This window comes from Petaurus breviceps, unplaced genomic scaffold (assembly GCF_028583685.1).
Source record: "Petaurus breviceps papuanus isolate PSGF00001 unplaced genomic scaffold, PetGlider_PUasm1.0 189, whole genome shotgun sequence".
Lineage (NCBI taxonomy): Eukaryota > Metazoa > Chordata > Mammalia > Diprotodontia > Petauridae > Petaurus > Petaurus breviceps.
Window position 1 is genome coordinate 32,734,199 of NW_027185809.1, and position 23,485 is coordinate 32,757,683.

General features: G+C 39.1%; 1 long non-coding RNA gene across 1 annotated transcript in view; it reads left to right on the forward strand.

Moving 5' to 3' along the window:
- Positions 1-236: 236 nt before the first annotated feature.
- Positions 237-23,485, forward strand: part of LOC138164057 (uncharacterized) — a 35,249-nt gene continuing 12,000 nt past the window's right edge. The window contains exons 1-2 of the long non-coding RNA XR_011168981.1: positions 237-444; positions 8,323-8,381. This is a non-coding gene — a long non-coding RNA (uncharacterized lncRNA). The remainder of the gene's footprint in view (positions 445-8,322; positions 8,382-23,485) is intronic.

The following is a 23,485-nucleotide window of genomic DNA, read 5'->3' on the forward strand; positions in this document are numbered from 1 at the left end:
TGAGGTTAAGTGACTTGCCCAAGGTCACAACAGAGCTAGTAAGGTTAAGTGTTTGAGGCCGCATTTGAACTCAGGTCCTCCTGACTCCAGGGCTGTGCTCTATTCACTGAGCCACCTAGCTGCCCCTACAGGTGCTTTATACTGTTAGGTTTTCATCTGTAGTAGGAAAAATGGGAACTTCAGTAGCTGAGTAGCAGCCCCAGTGGGGTCACAATGCAGCACACCATCAGTTGTCCTATTTCCTCCCTGGAGGAAAGATAGTTTTTAGCATGACATTTCCTGTGATCACCACCCTCTCCTGTCTGTCTGCCCATTTCTCTTTGGAAATTTAATCAACCACAAAATAACAATTAGCTAGCTTTTAATCCTAGGGGCAATGTAATGGTCCCTCAGGTCCATATGGTCCCCTCCTCTGCTGTTTTATAGGTGTTACAGCTATGAAAGGTAAGTCATAATAGCTAAGTCCCCTCTTTTTCATCATAATAGTCCCATCTTTTTCAATCATAATAGCTGAGTCCCCTCTTTTTCCTCCCCCTGCTGCCTTTCCCACCTCTCACCACTCCCTTCACTTTCTCCTCCTTCCCAATGTTTAATATTTAAGCAGAGATTTGGTTCCCAGTGCTAATTTAAATTTGTTTATTTCTAGATAACCTCTGAACTCCTTATGATTGAGACAAAACAAAAGCAAAAACTATATAGGAAATGTTTGGGTAAAAGAAGCAAGCAGGAGATATAGCAATATTTATTATTGAGCAAGTAGGGGTGGAGTTAGGATGAGGACGGGAAGGGAAAGATGGAGAAAAAGCAATGAAAAAAACCCCAGCAACTTCCTTTAATCTTTCAAAAGGTGGGTACAACTCCAGAATGCCAAGTCTTCAGCTCCAAGATGTTTGTGGGTAGCTTAGAATTGTTCTTTCTCCTTTCGGTCCATTTCTTTTTTCACCTGGTCATCCTCTGCTGCCATTTCTGTCCTGGGTAGGGCTAGGGATAACAACCCTGCTTGTCCTGATCTCCTCTCTCATTCCTTGTCACAGACTTGTGTTTGTCCCTTTAAAAACTGTAGGCATGACTCAAGTTGACTTTCTGGCTCAAACATTGTGATCATTCCAAATGACTCTGAGAGTTGAGAGGGGAATGCTTGCCCTCTGAATTATAAATCCCAGGATGCAGTCAGTTCTTAAAACCCTATTACATTGTTCTCTTTCATATGGAATTTTGCAGAACTTTGCAAAACAGGATACGGTACATTTGACATCTGCAATTATCCAGTATAACATCAAAATTACATCAGCATTTAACAGAATAAGGATGATTAACCCAACAGCCCAGGTAATCACCTCAGGGTGTATTTCACTGCAAATATACATCAGCAATCCATGTAATAGACCTAGTACAATGGAAAGCACCATTTGACAGGCTGCTTCAGTGACTTAATGTTCGAATTTCATTCAGGATATATTACAGGCATGTGTCTTGACAGTACAAGCATATCCATATAAAATGAACAAATATGCATAAAAAACAAATGCAAAGTGATAATAGCATTGGTGTTCTTTAGTTATTTTTCAGTCTGAGTCTTCATGACTTCATTTGGGGTTTTCTTGGCAAAGATATTGGAGTAGTTTGCCGTTTCCTTCTCCAGCTCATTTTCCAGATGAGAAAACTGAGGCAACTAGGCTTAAGTGACTTGCCCAGGATCACATAGCCTGTAAATGTCTGAGGCCAGATTTGAACTCAGGAAGAGGAGTCTTTCTGACTTCAGGCCCAGTGCTCTATCTACTGTGCTACCTAGCTACCCAACAGCATTGGTAGATTAGGAAAAACAAGCAGATTATATGCTAACAAAACTAAACATAGTTAACAAGGTATCAGTCAATCAATCAGTAAACATTTATTAAGTATCTGCTATGTGTCAGACATTGTGCTAAGGGCATAATGCTAGCATAAGGCAAATATACATATATAAGAGAGAAAAATGACGACAAATAAATAAAATGGGAACGTAATGAATATCCAGAGATCAACATGCACACCAATCAGCATATGTATTTATATGCAAGGCACACCTTGCATGAGTAAATGCTGGCATTACCATCTGACTACCAGTGTATCTGTTTCATTAGTTTCACCTGGTATATTGTGTTTGGTCACTAGTCAGTCTTTGCTCTTTTATGACTGCTGTAACGGTAATGGTAATTTGAAGATCTTCCCTGCCCCTTAATAAGCCTAGGGGAGTTTGAAGACCTTCCCTGCTTTGAAAACATACTGTGCCCCCTAATAGGCTGACTGTAATCACATGGAGTCTATGCTTGGAGGAGTTTGCTGAAGGGTGGAACAGAACCCGTAGGAAGCTGGGAGTCAGAGCTAGAGAGATGGTGGGAGAGAGGGCAAGAAGTTAGGTGTGTGAGTAAATATAGATCTTATATTGGTTTGTGGGAAGGCTAAAAGATGGCACTGCTCTCTGCTACATTGTAGTACATTAATTTCTATGTTGTTATGATGGATTCAGTTTCCTGGTGTTGGGATTTGATTATCTGGTATCTGAATAAATGCTTTGCTTATGTGTTCTATATGGGGAGTTTGTTATATTTTGTGATTGAGCACCATGCAGGAATATTTATAGTCATGGTTGGTATATTTATTGTGATCGTGGGTGCTTTAAATATTGCATTGGCACTATATCTGCTGGGCTGTATACCCTTATATATAGTCTATTTGATGGTATGGACTGACCAAATCCTACTTATACTTGTATATATGTCCTGTCCCCACAATTAGACCTTAGGAAAAGTGTCTTATGATGTGCATAGGACAAAGCTTTGTGTTTAATAATAATAATGATAATAACTACTATTTATATAGTGCCTTAAGGCTTGCTATGTGGTTTATAAATATTATCTCATTTGATCCTCATAACCCTAGAAAATAAGTGCTATTATAATCTCAATTTTACAGATGAGGATAATGAGCTAGGCAGAGGTTAAGTGCTGTGTCTAGGATCACACGGCAAGTAAGTAAATCCAACTATATTTAAATTCAGATGTTCTCAACTCCAGGTCCAGCATTCTATTCACTGTACCATCTAGCCACCTTTGTACTTAGTACAGGGTTAATAAATGTTTGTTAATGGTTTATGGAAGTTTTTGGAATCAGAGAATCTGGGTCCAAATCCTGATTTTGCTATTTATTACCTATGTGACTTTGGACAAGTTAATCTGCATCCCTGGGACTAAGATTCCTCATCTATAAAATAAGGAGGTTGGAATAGATGGTCTCTATGCTATAAAAAATATTACTCTATGACTATAAAAGTATTACTCTATTAATGATAGACAAATTTTTATTAAACAAATATATGTGTATCCTCATTGAAAGGACTTAACGTGATAGAGATAAACAAAAAAATAGCTTTTCTTTAAAAATTCTCATCTAAAGCTTCTCTTCCCTATCCTCATTTTTTCTTTTTCATTTCACTTCCTGTTGTGTGCATAACAGGAATGCTTCCAATGAACTTGATCAAAGTGGAGGTGAAGAGATAGGATGAGTCCAGGATGTGGGCTTTTTAAGAAGGAAAAGACAAAATTTTCTTTTAAAAGGCCAGAATGACTAGACCAAGTGGAATAAGAGTGAGAGAGGAGATAGTATCCAGGGACAGGAAGTTCAAGAAGGAAAGGAAGGAGAGAACTCTAAGAGGGAGGAGTCTCTCCCCGTGGATAGGCTGGGTTTTGCCTGGAATACAACACTACAGTAGCAATGACTGGGTGGTAATGAGGTCCAGCTGATCAGGCAATCATAATAGGAAAGAGTTGGAAGGCAGGATCAGAGGTCTCTACCAGTGACAGAGCAGTGAAGTAAAGAAAAAGTAAAGAAAGTTGGGGCAGCCAGGTGGCTCAGTGAGTAAGAGCACTGGCTCCAGTGTCGAGATGACCTGGATGAAATCCGGGCTCAGATACTCAGCACCACACCCAGAAATAATAACTGGCCGTGTAACCTTGAGCAAGTTACTTAACCCCGATTGCTTAAAAAAAAAAAAAAAAGTAAAGAAAGGACTCAAGAGAAATTAGCAACCCATGTCCCAAGTTCCCTCAACTGGGTGGACATTCACTCTCAGGAATGTTGTTGGTGGAGCAACATTAGATATTTTACTAGCTTCCAGGGGAGTAGCTGTCTAAGCACCTGAACTGTGTTTTGCTCTCCTGAGTTTGGGGAATTTCTGCAGATTGGTTAAAGGTACATCTTTTGATGTTGTATAAAACATGTAACTAGTAGAGAGGTTATTAACAGCTCTAGTTTAGATTTCTGAACTGAATCAAGCATGTGGCCAATAGCTCTGCCTGCTGGGTTGAAAACACATAGTCCTTCAACAGTGAAATGGTGTTTAAACTGACATATTTGTTCTAACTTATTTCTACAATTCATTGTCCCAAAATTGAATTCAATAAGAAGTTGTGATAAATATGCATTCTGCTTGTCTTTACAGATAGATATCTTCCTAAAACTCAGCCTCATTTACATTCTGGTTTGGTTGATCTCATTTTTACTGTATTTTCCCTGATAACATTAGAATTAGGTTGAAATAGAAAGATTGAGACACAAATGGAAGGTGTAACCTTAAGGAACTAATTAAATTAAATTTAGCATGAAAACATTTAGCACTTTTATTTTGCTGTAGCTTGTTTATCATCTGCCAAAAATACTAGATCACAGCTTACTCCACATCTCTGTAAAAGAGTACAATCTTGCCTGCATATACTAACAGTAAGATAGAAGCTTCATAAACACCTTCATAAAAATCCACACAGAATAGTTGGGATAGACAAAAAAAATCACTTATGAAAGTTAAACTGGATTAGATGTGAAAACTTTGATAATTATAATAAAATCAAAGAATGTTGATTCTATTTCTACAACATACTTCACAATTATTCCCTTTTTTCTCATCACACTGCCTCTGGTCTAGTTCTGACCCTCAGCAAATCTTCTTCCTAATTGTTCTTCCTTTTTTTTGGTATCTCTTTCCTCTGTCGAATTGATATTCCTAAAACATAGATATGATTATATTTCTTCCCTACTCGAAAATCTTCAGTGGTTTCCTATTGACTCTGTGATAAATGCAAATTCCTCAGCAACTGCCATTATTTTGTCAAATTAAATTTGCAATTGTGTAATTATTTTTCCTTAAACAATATTCTTCATTTTAACCATAATCTTTATTAACTTATGGCCTTGACACAGGGTGGTCCTAATGCTTTAGGAAGTTGATCTTGTTGGTCTCTGCTACCACTTTGCTATCTGCAATCCTCTATTTGGTGGTCTTATGGATGCTATTCAAGCAACTACTGCTGCTGTTCAAGGCATGTACAAGATTGAAGTCCTCCTTATTCTTTAGTCAGTTAGTCAATGAGAATTTTTAAAGTCTACCATTTGCCAGTTGGTGTTTCTCTCTGCTTCCAGCTTGACTGCCATTTTCAGCAGGGCTTCCTATTCCTGTTCCTATTCCTATTCCTGGCACTGTCCTTCTGTCCTGCCTGCCCCAGCTTTGACTCTAGGTATAGCAGAGACATGTTGATCTGTTTCCATCTATACAAGCATACTCAGATTCTTCTCCAAGCTGGCTTTCATCCAAGTCAATCTCCAGGGACAGCTCAGTGACAATATGCTCCACCTCCTCAGATCTTGTATTGATCACCATAGTGCTCTTCTCAATCTGTTATGACCAGTTCTTGCCATAGATTTGTGCTGGGCTTATATATATCATATCATTATATGGATTTGATATAAAAACTTTGATAATTATAATAAATTGTAATAAAATCTCATATATCAGCCAGGAGCTTGCTCAGGTCTTGGGAATTGGGAGAACCTCCTCAACTGAGAGGCTGTTATCTAGGCTTATAGGAAACTTGCCTCTTTCTCATGGTTGCTCTTCATGAAACACTGCTCTTCCTTCCAAGTCTCAGTCTCTGTCTCCAGCTGTAACCTGGTTATTCTGGTGTCATCAAGGTCTTTCTTAAGGCCAGATTGTCTCATGGCCAGCTCTGTCTCATACTTGATTCTGGAGTCACCAACTGGCAGGCATTATCAGTTTGTGGGACAATTCTGACATTGTTCAATGAGTTTATAAAATCTTAAGCTCCTTAAACATCTTGAAATAGGGTCACCAGTCTCTGGTGGCTAGAGTTCCCTTTTGTCCATATAATCCTAGGTTTTTCTCTTAGAGTTTGTGATTCTCAGCCTCCAGGATCCTGTGCAGGTAGGAGAAGAGGCAGATGTTGGAGTACCCCATGGTGTTATTCTCCCACTGGATCCCCTAACTCCAGCTAACCCCCTAACCAGACTCCTGGCCCTCCAATCCCCACAGAAGTTAATTCAGGAGGCCAATGCCACTCTAGACTCTGGTCATGCTGCATAAATGGTGGAGAAAATGGTAGAGCAGCAGATCCTGCTGCCAGAGAAGTAGGATGAGAGGCCATAAGAACTATCAGGCCTCTGGGTATCAACTCTATAACGATCTCTTTTTCTTTCTTTTTGGAGGGGGGAAGGCAGGGCAATTGGGGTTAAGTGACTTGCCCAAGGTCACACAGCTATTAAATGTTAAGTGTCTGAGGCCAGATTTGAACTCAGGTCCTCCTGACTCTGGGGCCGATGTAGCCACCCCTCTCTATAACTATCTTTCAGTATGCCTGGTCACTCCAATATCCTGGGGAACTTATTCTGCACATCTGAGAGCTTTCTGTCTTCATCTCACCAGCAAACCCATAAGCCAAATTAAATAACACCTGAATTTATCTTTACTTACATCATTATTTATTTCATCGTTCCCTTTGTTGAGTTGTTGCATTTTGGAGAAGCAATATGATATGGGAAGTGGCTAGAGAACCAACTTCACAGTAGGGAAAACCTGTATTCAAGTTTTCCTCCAGATGCCCAGTAGACTATAAAGAATAGGTCACATAGTGTGACCTATAGGTCACAGGGTTGTATGACCCTGGGTAAGTTACAACCCCTTAATGCCCCTTAGCACAACTCTTTAAGACTAATAAGTTGTGGATCACCTGCATTGGTGGGTAAATGACTACGCAATGAAACCACAAGTCTGGACAAAAAAAAAAAAAGAGTTGTTTTATTAAAGAGAAATATGTTAATGACAAAAAGATTTGTTAAGACTCCATGGAGTTCTGTGAGGATTTTTTATGTTTCCCAGGCCTTATTTATCATCCTACATTTGCCCTGGAATTAAAAGCCCTGGTATAGGTAAGTAATAGAATGATCTTACTGAAAGAAGGAAGAGTGAGTGGAAGGAAAAAGATGGAACATTAGACATCAAAAGGCCCAAAGAGATTATTTGTATAAAAGGCATCAGATAATGAGAATTGACACAATTACTTTCTAGGGCTAGATGGTCTGGCATCACCCAGGGAATTTTCTGTCTGATTAAAAATAATTATTACTGGCATTAAATCCAGTTGGAATTAGACAGCACAATTTATCTTCTATTTCATACTGCTAACATATGCTGACTTTCTTGTGTTGAAAGACTCTCCTTCATTCTGATAAATAATACTTTGTAAATATTTTGAGATAAATTTCCTGGATCACTGAACAATTCTAACCATGAACATAAGTGAATGAATATATTATCTTTGTTCTTGATGGAGTCTCTGTTTGATGTGTAGGACCTGGGAGGCCTTGCCATATTGAATCTGTCATCCTCATGAGGCCCACATCATTATTAACAGTAATTGTAAGTCACTGAGCTTACCAGTGTTAGCAGAACTCTTCAGAGTCACATGGATACCCTAGAGTTAGATGTTTCGTTGTCTGGTGAATGCTATGTATATAAATTGACAGCTTGTTAAATGAACACCCTATGGATCTGGGTTTTCCTAGTACACTGAAGAGTTTAGATACCTACATTTTTCTGTTAACTTTCTAATGGGAAAAGTAGATATCTCGATTTCTCTTATCATTTTTATCATATTTATATCTTATCTTCTCTGAGTTATGAATGTGAAAAGTGATCCTTTGGTGTTGACCTTTTTCCCCCTTTACTACTCTTTCTCCATTCAGTATGAATCATTAGTGATCTCTCAGACCAACTAAATTATTTTGGAACTGGAATTGGGACTTAGCCATAGTAACATAGATTTAGTGCTGGAAGGCTTTGCTAATTTAAGGATCCTGCACAAATAGAAGAGGTAGATTTTGGAGACCTGAATGGACTTATCCCTCTTGGATCCCCTTCTACCAGACCCGTAGCCTTCCAACTCTCACAGAAGTTGGTGGATAATCTAGTTAAATTCCCCTCCCTCCATTTTACAGATGGGGAAACTGAAGCCCAGAGAAGTGAATCAACTTGATCAAGATCTTGAAAATGCTATGTAAGTAGCAAGTAGCAGAGTCAGCATTTGAACTCAGGTCCCCTGACTCCAAATCCAGGACTCTCTCTGTTGTATCTCACTGTATCTATGTGGGGCTGTTTTAATACAGACTGTGACTTTCAGCTGGCCACAAATGCCAGTAACTGCTAGTTTCCAGTTTACTTTAATATATGAAGAAGCCCAAATTTGTGTCATCCTGGAAACACTGATTTGTTTTTTACAGTCCCAGATAAGGGTACTAAGATACACAGGCTGTAGGAAGCAGCAGTGTGACTCAGTAAATAGGGATCTGTCCTAAAATTCAGGAAGAACTGGGTTCAAATGTCTCCTTTGACACACTGGCTGCATAATCCTGAGCAAGCCAACCAACTCTCTCTATGACTATACATTGTAGAGAAGATGTTGACCTGTTTTGGAATGAGGAAGACCCTCATTAGGAGCTACATCCATCAATGAAATCATAGGTCTAGTCCCTATCGCTACAACAACAACAACAAAAACAGACATTTACATATTGCTCTAAGGGATATAAAACTTTTTACATAGATTTTCATGTTTAATAACAACCCTGTGAGGTAGGTGCTATGTTATTATTATTATTTTGTGTATATTTTACAAATGATGAAACAATGGTCACACACTAAGTGTCAAAGATAATACTTGAACTCATATTTCTCATGACACCCAGTCCAGCCCTTTTCTTACTATATCAAGGTCCCTCCCTCAAAGTGACCAGGTACACTAACTGGACCAAATCAACATTCTTGTTTCCGATTGAATATAGCTTCACCTGACCATTTCCTGTCCATAATATAACTGCTTTTGTGATATTCCAAGTTAATGGAAAGTATTTCTGTAATTGCCTTTATTTCCTTATTTTTCTCTGTGTTCTCCAAAGTCTAGCCCAGTGACTTTCATATAGTGAGTACTTGGTAAATGCTTGTTGGATGAAATTGAATTGGCTTCCTCGATAGGGCATGGTAGTCCCATCTTACAGGTTCTGCCCAGATTCTGCCTCCCATGCTGAAGCTTGTGGTTTCAAACTGAGCCTCCATAAGGAAGCAATGCAAACATCTTTGTAAGGAAGCAATGCAAACATCTTAGCTTTCTAACTTGTTCCTACATGCTCATTATCAAAATTATCCATCCGTTTAGAAAATCTATCTCTAAATATTTACCAAATGCAATTTATCAGAAGGAAAATATTTTTCTATTCAACAAGATCAGTGTCTGGTAGCAGTGGGATATTAGAGATGAACTGTTCAGAAAATGTCAGTCTCATTAGCAATAAAAAATGAAAGAAGAAAAATCAGGGGAAGTCTAAGACATGGGAACAAAACGGATTTTTCCAAGAATCCTCAACAAAGACTCCTCTTGCTCCCTTCTTCTTGTTCCCCTGAGGCTCAGGACCTTGTTCAGACCAGAAATTCAAATAATGAGCTGGAGGGGCCAGAACCATTAGCTAGTTTAGGAGAAAGAAAAAGAGCTGAAGAAAAGGATGAATGTGCACATGTTTTGTCCCAAGAGCAAATCCATGGGCTAAATTAAAAAAACTTGAGTAGGAAAAAAAGTTTGTCAACTGTAGTTTTGCTCCAAGGGGTGTGCAGGTAGTTTCTTATAGAATTAAAGAATTTTCTGGTTTTCTGCAGTGTAGTCTATGAACAAGGTAAAGAGTGATTAGAAAAAGTCACATTAATTAATTTAAAATGAGAATTTTTTTGTGTGTGTGTCATGGACCCCTTTAGTAGTCTAGTGCAGCTTATAGACCCTTCAGAATGTTTTTAAATGCATAAAATATAATATAGAGGATTACAAAAAAAAGTCAATTATATTGAAACACAGTTAACAAAATATTAAGTTACAAATCCATACCCCCTGAAATATTTCCATGGATATGCCGTGCCCAGAATAACTTGAGCAAGACCCAAGTAATAATTTAGAATGGACTCTTTATTATATGCCATGTTGGCTGATCAGGCCACATGGCAGGCTGACAAGGTACCACCCCAGTGTCCCAGGACATACGGCCCTGATCTCAGGTAAAACCTCAGCTTTTAAAGGGAGCCCACTCGGTCAACAGTTAGGTATTATGTAAGCAGAAACTTGCAGAGGCCAAAAACATTGATTGGTCAGCACACACCTTGAAATTCCAGCTGGTGCCAAGTCTCCCTGACCCAGAAGTCCATCCACCTCTATGCAGGTGAGCTGACTGGGAAAGGGCGGACACCCAGTGGGGGAGAGTGAAATCAGTCTGATCACCTCCTGGAGGAAGGGCCCAGGCTGGGGGATGGGAAAGCCAGGCACTACATTGGGGGCCAACATCATAGCCTCCAGAACTGCAGAATGAGAAAATATTCCCTCTGTTTCCTTACCAAGTTTTGAGGCATCAGGTTAGACACTTAAAAAAATTATTATTGGAGTCCATTGTTAGTATTTTTAGTTCCTAATCTCTTTTAGAACTTCATAAAGGAATTAGTCAATGGTAAAAGCAATAGGTCCTTTCATTTGGCATGTTTATGGAAGAGCCCAAAAAAGACAGCCTTATGACTTAACAAGGGACAGGAGAGGAAATCTGAAGGCAAAGACAAGGGAAGGAGCTATAATGACTTTAAGCTAGGACCAGGAATAACAACCTCTAAACTAAAGCAGCCCATCAACTTACTCACAACAGGATTAGTACTAACACTAACAAATTAGTATAGCCAACCAACCTTCTCACACTGATGCAAAATCTAACCAGTTGGTGGGTATAGTCAAATAGAGACAGCAAGCCAGCCAAACTTGCCCAACATCCTCCTCCAGACAACTTTAAATTAACACATCAAATCAAATTCTGGAGTGACATAGTAAACAAAAGGTTGGGGTGAGGCATTTTTCAAGCCCAAGACAACTTAGGAGGTCAGCAAGAGGGGTCTGTGACAATGAGGTGGAGTGTGGGTTGTTAGCCTGGAGCATATATGGTGGCAATACCAGCTATAGACCTAGGAGGATGCTGCAACAGCAGCAGCAGTAGCTTTGAGAACTCAACCCAGACACAATAAGGGTACTGGACAATTGGGCAGAAAGCAATTACAGGAGACCCTGAGCTGACACTGGGTACAGGACCAGGTGCTGTTTGGCAACTCTATTGCCCTTTTACAGTTCTGGGTCACAGTTCCAGGACAGAGAGGAGTACTTGTAATTAGTCACAAGGGAGTAGGGGTCCTTCCTGAATAAATACTAGAGCCCGGATCTGGAGGGAAGTGACCACACCTCTCCCAGAATCATACCACCTTGGAAACATTGAAACCTTGTAGACTCTTAGAACTGGCTTTGAGAACAGCAATATGAAAGAACCTTAACCTTAGGACAATGCCTCTCCTTCCCCAAGTGAGTGGAGGCCAACTTTAACATAAAGTCCAAAGTCAAGAAATAGGTTGGAAAAACAAGTAAACAGAAATAACAACAACAAAACAACCTGGCTATAATAATCTTCTATGGTGTCAAGGAAGATCAATATAGAAACTCAGAAGAAGACAACAATGTGAAAACAGCTAAAAGCAAAGACTCCAAGGCAAAATGCAAATTGAACACAATCCCAACAAGAATTCCCAGAAGAGTTAAAGAAAGAGATGGTAGAGGAAAAATTAGGAAAAGAAATTAGAGTGATGCGAGGAAATTATGAAATGGGAATTAACAGCTTGGTAAAAGAGGCAGAAAAATTCACTAAAGAAAGTAACTCCTTAAAAAGAAGAATTAGCCAAGTGGAAAAAAAACTTACTGAAGAAAATGATTTCTTGAAAATGAGAATTGGGAAAGTGGAATCTAATGACTCCATGAGACAAACAAAGTCAAAAGAATGAAAAAAATAGAAGAAAATGTGAAATATCAGAAAAACAAGTGAGCTAGAAAATAGATTGAGAAGAGATAATGTAAGAATTATTGTCTACCTGAAATCCACAATCAAAAGAAGAGCCTAGAAATCTTATTTCAAATGCTGCACTGTATCTTGATTAATGTGAGCAAGACCAAAGTAATGATTTTAGAATGGACCCTTTATTAAAACACCATGTTGGCTGATCAGGTCACATGGTGGGCTGAGCTGGCACCAACCCATGTCCCAGATACAGCAATAGCAGTAGCAGCCAGCAACAGCCCGATCTGGGGCAGAACCTCAGCTTATAAAGGGGGCCTTACGTAAGTAGTGATTGGTCAGTACACACCTTGAAACTCCCTCTCCTGACCCAGAAGCCCACCCACTTCTATGCAGGTGAGTTGACTGGGGGAAAGGGCAGAGACCTGTGGGGGAGGGTGGAGCTGACCTGGCAGTCTGCTCACTTCCTTGAGGTGAGAGGGATGGGGAAAACCAGGCACAACACAATAAATAATAAAGGAAAACTTTTCTAATATCTTAGATACAAAGGATGAAATAGAAATAGAAAAAATCCACCAATTACTTCTTGAAAGACTACCCAAAATGAAAACTCCCAGGAATATAGCCAAATTTCAGAGTTCCCAGCTCAAAGAGAAAATATTTCAAGCAGACAGAAAGAAACCATTCAAATATCATGGAGCCACAGTCAGGATCACACAAGGCAGAGCAATTTCCACATTAAAAGAGCAGAAGGTTTAGAAAAAGAGCTGGGATTACAACCAAGAACAACCTGTCTAGAAAAACTAAGTACAATTCTTCACAGGACAAAAGATATTTAATGAAATAAAGGACTTTCAAGTGTTTCTTATGAAAAGACCAGAACTAAATAGAAAATTTGATATTAAAATATAAGACTCAAGAGAAACATAAAAGAGATAAACATTAAAGAGAAATCATAAGGGACTTAATAAGGTAAAACTGTTTATATTCCTATATGAGAAGATGATATATGTAACTCCTAAGAACTTTATTATTATTAGGGTAGTATGAAAGAGTCTCCATAGACAGAGGGAATGAGTGTGAGTCAATTAAATTAGGATGATCTCAAAAAAAGTGAAAAGGCAAAAAGGAGAAGGGGAAAGGGAGAAGAAGAAAATTATCTTACATAAAAGAGGCATGCAAGGAAGAGTTTTTACAATGGAAGTGAAAATAGAGGGTGGGGATTGTGGGCAATAGTTGAACCATATTTCATAAGAATTGGTTTAAAGAGGAAAGAATACATATATGCATACACACATATGTATGTATGTATGTATATACACTCAGTTGGGTAGAGAAATCTATCTTACCCCAAAAGGAAGTAGGATGAGAAGGTGATAAGAAGAAGGATGAAAGATGAGAGGGCAGATTAAAGGAGGCAGAAACAAAAGAGGAAGGATAGGGTAAAAAAAGAGCGAGAAGAATAAACAGAAGAAAATAGGATGGAGGGAAATACATAGTAATTAAAACAGTGAATATAAATGGGGTGAACTCACCCATAAAACCCAAAAGGCTATAAAACTATGTATACCCTTTGACCCAGAAATACCACCACTAGGTCTGTATCCCTCCCCCAAAAAAAGAAAAGGACCCATATGTACAAAAATATTTATAGTAGTTCTTTTTTGTGGTGGCAAAGACTTGGAAATTAAAGGGAAGCCCATCAATTGGGGAATGACTGAACAAGATGTACAATATAATTTTGATGGAATACTATTGTGTTATAAGAAATGACAAGGTTTCAGAAAAAAAAAACTGGAAAGACCCTTGTGAATTGATGCATAATGAAGTGACAGAACCAATAGATTATTGATCACAATAATAGCAATATTATAATGATGATTAACTGTGAAAGACTTAGTGTTATAGGAATGTAAATTTTTAAGATCTTCCCTGCCCCTAGGTTAAGTGCACTTGGAGCCTGTGGTAGGAGGCTTGTTTTCTTAGGAATGCCCATACCTTGGTGCTTTGTGATTGAGCAGTGGGTCAAGAGGGTTGTTACATTCTCTGATCCAGGAGAAGGCTATATAATCCCTGATGTGAGACTTTGTTTTGGGGCTCACTTTGAGAAATGTTGTGTGATTTGACCAGATGAGGCTCTGGGCAGCTGTTGAGAGCTTCCTGGCTTTGAAAAACCCAGATGTTGATGCTTCCCTCTCTGGTAACTGTGATTTGGTATGGATGTAATCGTTGGACAGTTTGGAAGCCTGTCTGCTTCATCTGTTTCTCTCTCTTGTAACTTCTGTCTGTATACTCTGAAGTTTGGGGTGCTGACCTTTTCCCCCTGAACTAGGTAAATGATATATGTTTGATTGATTAAAGTAAGCTTGTTAACCCATTTTGAGTTGCTTTCCTTTACAAAAGCAGATCTAAGAACCTGTGTTGGCAGCCACCCTGGGGATGCTGGGGTGCTTGCTGCTACACTTAGCTATTCTGATCAATACAATGATCCAAGGCAATTCAGGACTATCTACCTCCAGATAGAGGACTGATGAATTCTGAGAGCAAATTGAAGTAGAATTTTTTCACTTTATTTTTCTTGCATTTTTTGTGTGTTTGTGTGACATAGCTAATATGGAAATGTGTCTTGCATGGTTTCACATGTATAATTGACATCATGTTGCTTACCTTTTCAGTGGGTGGAAGGAGAGAATTTGAAACACAAATTCTTTTAAAAGAATGTTAAAAATTAATGAATAATAAATTGATTTAAAAAACCTAACAACTCCACACAAGAACTGGGAAAGGGCAGAGAAAGGATAAAACTAGGGAGCCTTGGACACTATGGTCTTCTGTCATAGCATGAAGATGGGGTTCATGATGGTCTAGAGCAGTGGGTCTCAAATTTTTTGGTTTCAAGACCTAAAGGGGGTTTACCCTCTTAAAATTCTTGAGGATGTTTGTTTATGTGAGTAAATTGATAAGTATTTAAAATATTAGAAAAGAAAAGATAAATTTAAAAATATTCATTCATTTAAAAATAATTTATGATAACATTTTTATGAAAATATTTGTATTTTTAAAATAAAAAATTTAGTGAGAAGAGTGTCATTCTTTTATATATTTATGAAAATCTCTTTAATGCCTTCCTTAATTGAAAACAGATATATTCTCATATCTGTTTCTACATTCAATCTGTTATCATGTTGTTTTATTGAAGTACATGAAAAAAAATAATGCCTCACAGATAGGTTGTAGGAAGAAGGAAGAATATTTTGATAGGTAAATGTCTTAGTATTATGAAAATGATTTTGACCTTTCAGACTTTCTGAAAGGGTCTTGGGGATTCCCAGAGGTCCACAGACCACAATTTAAGAATCAATCATTTATAGCATCTAAGTTCAATACTTCACGACAGCTCAGGTATCTCCAGGGTCAGATTAGCACCTGAATCAACCCTCAGGGTGATGGATAATGCAGGATCAGAGATGCTCAAGCTTCCTTCTTTCCTTCCTTCCTTTCTTCCTTCCTTCCTTCCTTCCTTCCTTCCTTCCCTCCTTCCTTCCTTCCTTCCTTCCTTCCTTCCTTCCTTTCTTCCTTCCTTCCTTCCTTGTTTCCTTCCTTCCTTCCTTCCTTTCATGGAAGGAGAAGACTCAGAATCAGAAAGATTTGATTGGTTTCCTACCTGAGATCACAGCAGGGAAATACCAATCATCTAGGAAATTAGCTGTTTCTCACCCAGATTATTCCAAATATAGAAAATTACAAACATAGGAGTTTAGAGAAGGAGCAGAGTAGATGAGATGGGGAAGCAGACAGGAAGAGCAGACATGATTTAAGGAATAGATAGCTTGGTCTGCAATGAAAATCTAGGCCAGAAAATCCAGAAAAGCATCTGAGTAGATGTAAAGGGTCTTCTACAAGGAGAAGAGCACACTTGGTGGGATACATAGCCTATCCTGCTCTCATCCCAGGCCTTGCTCTTAAAAGCAGCCACTATAGCTTAAACTACATGGAAATAGAATGGCCACAAACTATGTTACTCCAGTAGAGATTTGCTCATTCCATTCCCGCCACATCCATCTGCAGAGAACATGCTTCTGATTTGGAGCTTTAATGCACTATGAGGAACCTCACCTTGTACTTAACATAACTCCATGGAGCTCCAAACAAAACGCTGGGGAAGGGGGTGCAGTGGATAGAAGACTGGCCCTGAAATCAGGAGGACCTGAGTTCAGATTTGACCTCAGACACTTGACACTTATTAGCTGTGTGACCTTGGGCAAGTCACTTAACTCCAATTACCTTGCCAAAAACAAAGAAGAAGAAGACTGGAAGGATATTAGTGACAGTTTCATCCCAGTGAGTCTTGAGGTAGCTTCTACTCCATGAGAATAGTATCGAGGTTGCTGATTAATTAACAGTTGTTTGGTGAACCACCTCTCTCTTCCATCTCCCAGGGGATGCCTGTTCCCCTCTTCTGTTCTGTTGCCCATGCTCCCCTCACTTTCTCACTTGGAAAGACCTTTTCTTCCCTTCCTCACTAAGTCCTGTCCATCATTCAAGACTTATCTGTCTTGAGGAAGTTAAATCTCACTTTCTCTATGAAGTCTTTCCTGTCAACTTATAAGGAAAAGGTGAGTAAGTTCTATTAATAGATATAAAACAGAGATGCTATTGTCAGGCATGATTCACACTTGTAATTCACTTGGGAGGCTGGGGCTGGTAGATCGATTAAGTTTGGGAATTCTGAATTGCAGTAGGGCTAAAGCTCATTGGGTATCAACAGTAAATCTAACATTAATTTGGTGAGCCCAGGGTAGGGCAAACAAGTTGCTGCAGGTGCCCAATTCACAAATAGAACAGGTTGAACCTTACTTGATGATCAGCAGTGGGATCAAGCCCATGGTAGGTCATGATATTTCCAACCTTGGTTAGATAAAGAGACCTAGCCTCATTAAGTAAATAAATGGAAAATGGAAAAAACAAATAGATAAATAATACACACACACACACACACACACACACACACACACACACACACACCACATACAAAAGGTCTAGTTATTTAGGCAATAAATAAAGAAAACTTTATATAACAGGACACTGGAGATGGATGTCTGTTTGCAGGCAGAAATTTCCTAATATTCTCCTCTGTGAGCCCCAGGGAATTTCCCCTGACCCTGGGCTGCCATGACCATATTTGACTGACAAGATAGAAACTCCCATCTTAAAGGGAGATTAGAGCAGAAGGTGGGGAGAGTGGGTGGATTGTAAGGGTACTCCAGGATGGAAGGTCTGAAATGCTCAAGCAGCAGCAGAGAAGCCTCATAGCTCAAAGTCTCCTGGATCTGGAGCCACCAAAGGAGCCACAAACACAAAGATAAGAAGAGGGGAACCATAAAATGGAGTCATTTTAGAAGAAGAAGAGGGACTACAGTGAAGAAGCTGCCAGCACCAGATTCCAATTGTCAAGGTGGATCCTGTTTTGTTGAAACACATCCAGAGGGAAGACTTAAGGTGGTGATTTTCTCCTTGTTTCCTTCCATCTCTTTCTCTCTGTCTCTTATGACAGAGGTGTGTCTATTCCCAAAACTTTTCTCTTCAAAATTTCCTGTCACCTTTTCTTTAATGATGATTTTTAAGATAAGTATGGTTAACCATTGCATTGCTGATCTGTTTTATCATTCAAATGCAGAAGAGAGGAGCAATAAGGGAATGCTTGGGGAATGAAAGATTTGGATAACTCCTAAGATGCTGTATTTTCCTTACTAGGGGCTAGATAGGAAAAAAAGAGAGCGAATTATTTATTCTTACAACTTCCTAGAGCAAAGAGAGAAAAATGCAGAACTTTCTAGGAAAATGCCCCAGCAATTTGGCTAGAGGTAGGTTGTTTATGGCTGGCGTGGAGAAGTAGGACCTTGGCCAATTCCCTCTTCACCATTTCCTATATAAGTTTGAAAAGACAATCATTTCTCCAGTGGGGAGGAGCTGAGGGAGTGGCTAGAGAGAACAGTACTCCAAGCCTGTTGCCCTGGTATTCTCTCTCCAGTGTGATGGGTAAAATCTGAAATAACCGGGGAAACAAAGGTTTGAGATTCCAAGCATATGACTTTATTAAGCAATTCATGCCAATTGCATAACAAATCAGGCCTCCTCAGCATGGCACTGGACCCCAAATACAGGTAGAGCAAATTTCTGTGCATTAAGAGAAAATTAACAGGATACAAGATTAAGTAATCTGATTTCTGATTGGAGAAAAGATTAGGGACTTTCTGCATTGGGAGGGGGACAGCAAACAGGTGCAATTCCCTGAAATCAGAAAAAGAGGTGTCCCACTCCTTTACCCCCAAGGCTCTGTATTCAATCAAAGGAATAAGGAAACAGTAACTTATTGACCAATATAGAGCCAGTTTTCAGATAAAACATACGGGTTGCCTGAGATGTATAATTGTAAGGAAACTCCTTGCATCAGTCTTTAGACCTCACTGGATTTCTGGTCAGCATAACCTTAGTTAAGAATCTCTAAGCAACAGGTAGAGGTGTTTCAGCTTCCCAGAAATGGAGGGTTAGGTTCAAACAATGCAATAAAGTTTTCTCATGATTCCCGTAATTGAGTAAAGTTTTCTCATAAGACACAAATTGTTCTAGATACATAATTGAATAGAAGGAGAACTGAATTAGATCCAGAATTGAGTCTCAAGATGGAATCAGTGTGAGTCACTTTATATACATGGGAGTTTGTAAAAGAACCAGGATAAGGCTGACTGACATCTCCAGGAGCACAGAAAAAAAAAGGTTCATGGAAAACTGGAAACTGGATTCAATGTCTTGCATGCTGCTCTATCTTTAGCTGCTTCTGACTTTCTTAAAGCCTGAGGGTACCATTGTTCTGGCAGGTTACACAAGCTGAATTCTAACCTTGTCTATGGAATGTTACTGTTACTGTCTGGACAGTCACAATATCCGATACCCACTTTCATCCGCCCTACTTCCCTTTCTACCCTTCTGCCCAAATACTCCTTGGTCTTCATGCTTTTTCCTAGAAGTTTGCTGAGAAGTATAAGGAGAAGAGGAGAGGGATGGATGAAGGACAGTACCAGATCACACTTAGCAACAAGGATCAGGGTATATATACAGAGGTACATAAAAAACAACTTAGTCACACACTAGCACACCATATCACAAAGTGTACTAGGGTATCAATCAGAGCTTCCATGTAGAGGCAGCTCTGGGGACAATTCAATTGCAGGTGATGGGGGAGACTATGGTAACAGCAATGACAGAGCATAGTCCAACATGCGGTATAACTCTGGATGCCAGGGGTGGCTATGGAAAAGAGTAGTAACACCCCCCTGCCCCGAGGACATTCTGATGGTTGAGGACCAAGGGCAGCCAAGAGATCAGTCCAACCATTGATGCAATCATGCCCTGAGAAAGGGTGGTTATTGTCCATCCTTCCCTTGAGAGTTTTCAGGAAAAGAGAAACCCACATGCCATGGAGAAATAAATATGGGAATGTTGGCCTTGGAATTGCATTTCATGGTGGAAAGTACCAGTAATCACAATTGGGAGAAATTAACTCTCCTCTAAAGAGAAAGAATCCTCCCTCCTTATCCCAATCCACAAAAGAAGACCAAACATAAAAGACACCAATCCTAAGTATTAGTGTCCTGGGACAAAGCTCCATTTGCCATTTTTTATGTTGTTGTCTAGTCATTTCAGTCATGTCTGACTCTCCATGACTGAAATGCTAATGGAATAGGGAGATCTTCCCCATCCATTAATAGGATAATGTGACAACATGTGTTCAGTCATGATGTTTTATTGCTTTAAAGCTACAGCTGACACATTCTGAGTCAAGTGGAGACCATTGGTGGAGGAACTTGCTTAAAGGGAAAGTTTGCTTGTGGGGAGATTTGCTTTTGGTAATTAGGCTCTAAAATATGTGGGTTGTGATGCCTTCTAGTTCTATATATATTCTGAGGTTAGCATTTTGCTTCAGAGCTCACTCATAAGAAGAACGTTCATGTGGTTTGGACAAACAAGACTCTGTGTAGACGTTAAGGACCTCCACTGCTTTGAAAACCCAGATGTTGGTGCTTCTCTTTCTGATAACTATGTATGTATCACTTTGGTCTGACAGTTGCTGATCTGTGATCTGTGTTATTTTCTCTACTTGTAATTTCTCTCTGCTTGTATTTTTTCTACCTTCAGGGTACTGTCCTTTTCCCTGAACTAAGTGAATGCTGTATATGTTTAATTAAAGTAAGATTGTTGACCCCTTTAAAAGTTATTTTTTTCCCTTAAAAGCAGATCAAAGAACCTGTGCTAGCGAGGTGCTTGCTATTACAATGACCCCATTTGGGGTTTTCTTGGCAAGATACTAGATGGTTTTGCCATTTCCTTTTCCAGTTCATTTTATAGATGAGGAACTGAGGCAAGCAGGGTCTTGCCCAGGTTCATATAGTAAGTAGTAAGTGTCTGAGTTGGAATTTGAACTTGGATCCTCCCGGCTACAAGGCCAGCACTCTATCCACTGTGCTACTAGCTGCCTCTGCCATTTTTTATAGCCATATGTTAATGACAGTTCTGTGAAGCTAACCAGCAGTTTCCCATTTCATCCCTACCTTAATGACAGCATGGTTACATCTTTTTCAATAACTCCCAACATTAGCTTTTTTTTTTGGGGGGGGGAGTCTTTTTGGAGAGGGAAGGCAGGGCAGTTGGGATGAAGTGACTTGCCCAAGGTCAGCCAGATAATGTGCCAAGTGTCTGAGGCCAGTTTGAATCCAAGTCCTCCTGACTCCAGAGCCAGTGTTCTATTTACTGCACCACCTAGCTTCCCCACCGACACTGACTTTCAAATTCATTTCACTTTAGGTGCATCAGGCCAAGCTTACTGGTTCATTTAAAAACTTACCCCGAACCTCATCTTATCAAGAATGGCCATCAAAACCTAATTGAGCCTTGGTACTCTACTCACACAGTTATATATATATATATATATGAGTACTAGCTAGTTAAGTCACTGCTTTCACCAAGGAAAGCAGTAGCAGGAGTATGTTGGTAAATTTTTAACAACTAGCTTTTTTGAGGGAGGCGGGGAATGATGAATGATACACTTGTAAGATTAGGAGACAATAAGGGAGCAGTTGTAACCGCTACAATTGCTGCAAAAACAGGTCAGTGTGTTTTTCAATGTAGGCAGCTGGTTCATAAAATGAGAGAAAAGCAAAGATTTGCTGCTGGAGTTTCAAAGGTAGACTCAAGCCATACTATTTAAGCAGAGCTTATTATTCTGGGAAAAGAAAGAAAGATCTACTTGAGATCTCTTCAGAAGGAAGTGATATAGCTGTTTGAGTTTGGTATTACTAATTTTTTCCCCTGCTTGTCTACGGGTACTTTCTCTGTTTTGTGTGGGTTGTATGCCTTGTGTCCCAGGATACAAAGTTGCCCAAAATCTTGACAGTGACAAATCTGTGTCACAAGGTCAGAAAAATCTGGGTCTTTAGCAGTACTTTTTCAATAATTCTTCTTAAGGACATGCCTAAATCAGAGATTAAGGAGCCCTGGCAATCAGAGGTCATAGAACTCTGACAGGTACTACTTTATAAGTAGAGTCCAAATCTCATATTCATACAGATATGCTAATATATCAAAGAGCCATCCTGTTTAATTTAGGAAGTATACATTGAATAGTCAGTCAGTAAACATTTATTAAATGCATAGTATTTTCTAGGGATTTTTAGGGACTATGCTAAGCATGGGGGTGGGGGGTGCGAGACAAAAAAGAGGCAAAAGACAATCCCTGCTCTCAATTTTCTAGATTAAAGGAGAGCAGCATATTATAGCCCTCTTGCCTTGTATTCTTATTCTCATTGTTGAAATTTCTAGTAAGGTTATTCAATTTTGATTACTGTAAGAAAGAAGTAACATCACTGTGATCTGGTTTGAGACTCCTTTTCTAAGCTTGAGATATCATAGGATCCTTTAATCATAGATTTAGGACTCAAAGGAACCTTACAATCCATCGAGCCCCCTCATTTTACAGAGGGAAAACTGATGCATAGGTAGTTTTAGGGACTTGTCTAAGGTCACATAACTAGTAAGGAATAGAGTCAGGCTGTGAATCTAGGTCTTCCAAGTCCAGTGATCCATCTACTATATGTAATGCTGCTTCAAAAAGAGAAAGCAGATGGAAATTTTAGGAAAAACATACTGGTTTTGATTTATGATCAGTTGAGTGTTGAATTTGGGGAAGGGTTAATCTGTATAGTTTAAAAATATAATTAAATTAGACTAATTGTGGAGGAGGCTAGTCTGTGTTCGTAAAAACTAAGTTTAGCTTTGAAGTGCTAGTCAGCTGAGCCCAGAGGGACTGGTAACTAGCTCCTTCCTTATACCTAGCCATATGGTTTAGTTTGGGGTCAGTCCTGGGAATGCTATCCTTTAATAAAAGGGGGCTCCCTTTTCTTATACTCATTGACTTAATAAAAAATTTCAACCTCAGCATCTTGAGAACAATTTTAATTATATTAAAAGCTATGGCACATGCCTAGGGGAAAAAGGAGTAAAAGAGTTTCTCTGTGTTTCTCCAATATGAATTGGATATAAGACAATTTACTTATTCCTACTCACAAATAGATGTTAAACATAAAAGAATCACAGTGTGCACTACAAGAATAGCCAAATCAACAAGCATTTATTATAATAAATTATAATTTAGTATTATTTTACATATTACTAAATGCTAGATATACAAACAAAAATGTTGGTCCCTGCTTACATTGTATTGGAGGAGACCATACATAAAAGGAAGTTAAAGAGTTGTGGGGGGAGAGTGTGCCCAACTACTTTATCCATTAACTGTTAGAGAGACACAAATATTCCTGAGAAAGCTTAGGGCATACACTCAAAGAAATAAAATACAAATGGACAGATAAAAGTAGTCTTCTATTTGTTTTCCTCAACCATAGAAATCTGATAATGCACACTGCATAAAACCAATATTGAGTAATTTTGACTGCCTAGTAGTAGACAATGGTATCTTGAACTGTTGGTATAGTGCACAAGTACACTTTAGTTCTTTTGTTCCATGCCCAGAAGTCTATACACATTAACATCTCCCCATTCTTCTTCCGTACCACCACTATAGGTAATTCACTAGAACAGTTCAACTCTGTGATATCAATCAATAGGTATTTCAGATGGTCTCTGAGATCTTATATCATAAAGAAAACTTCCTACATTGTTCCCAGAATAGTCAAGA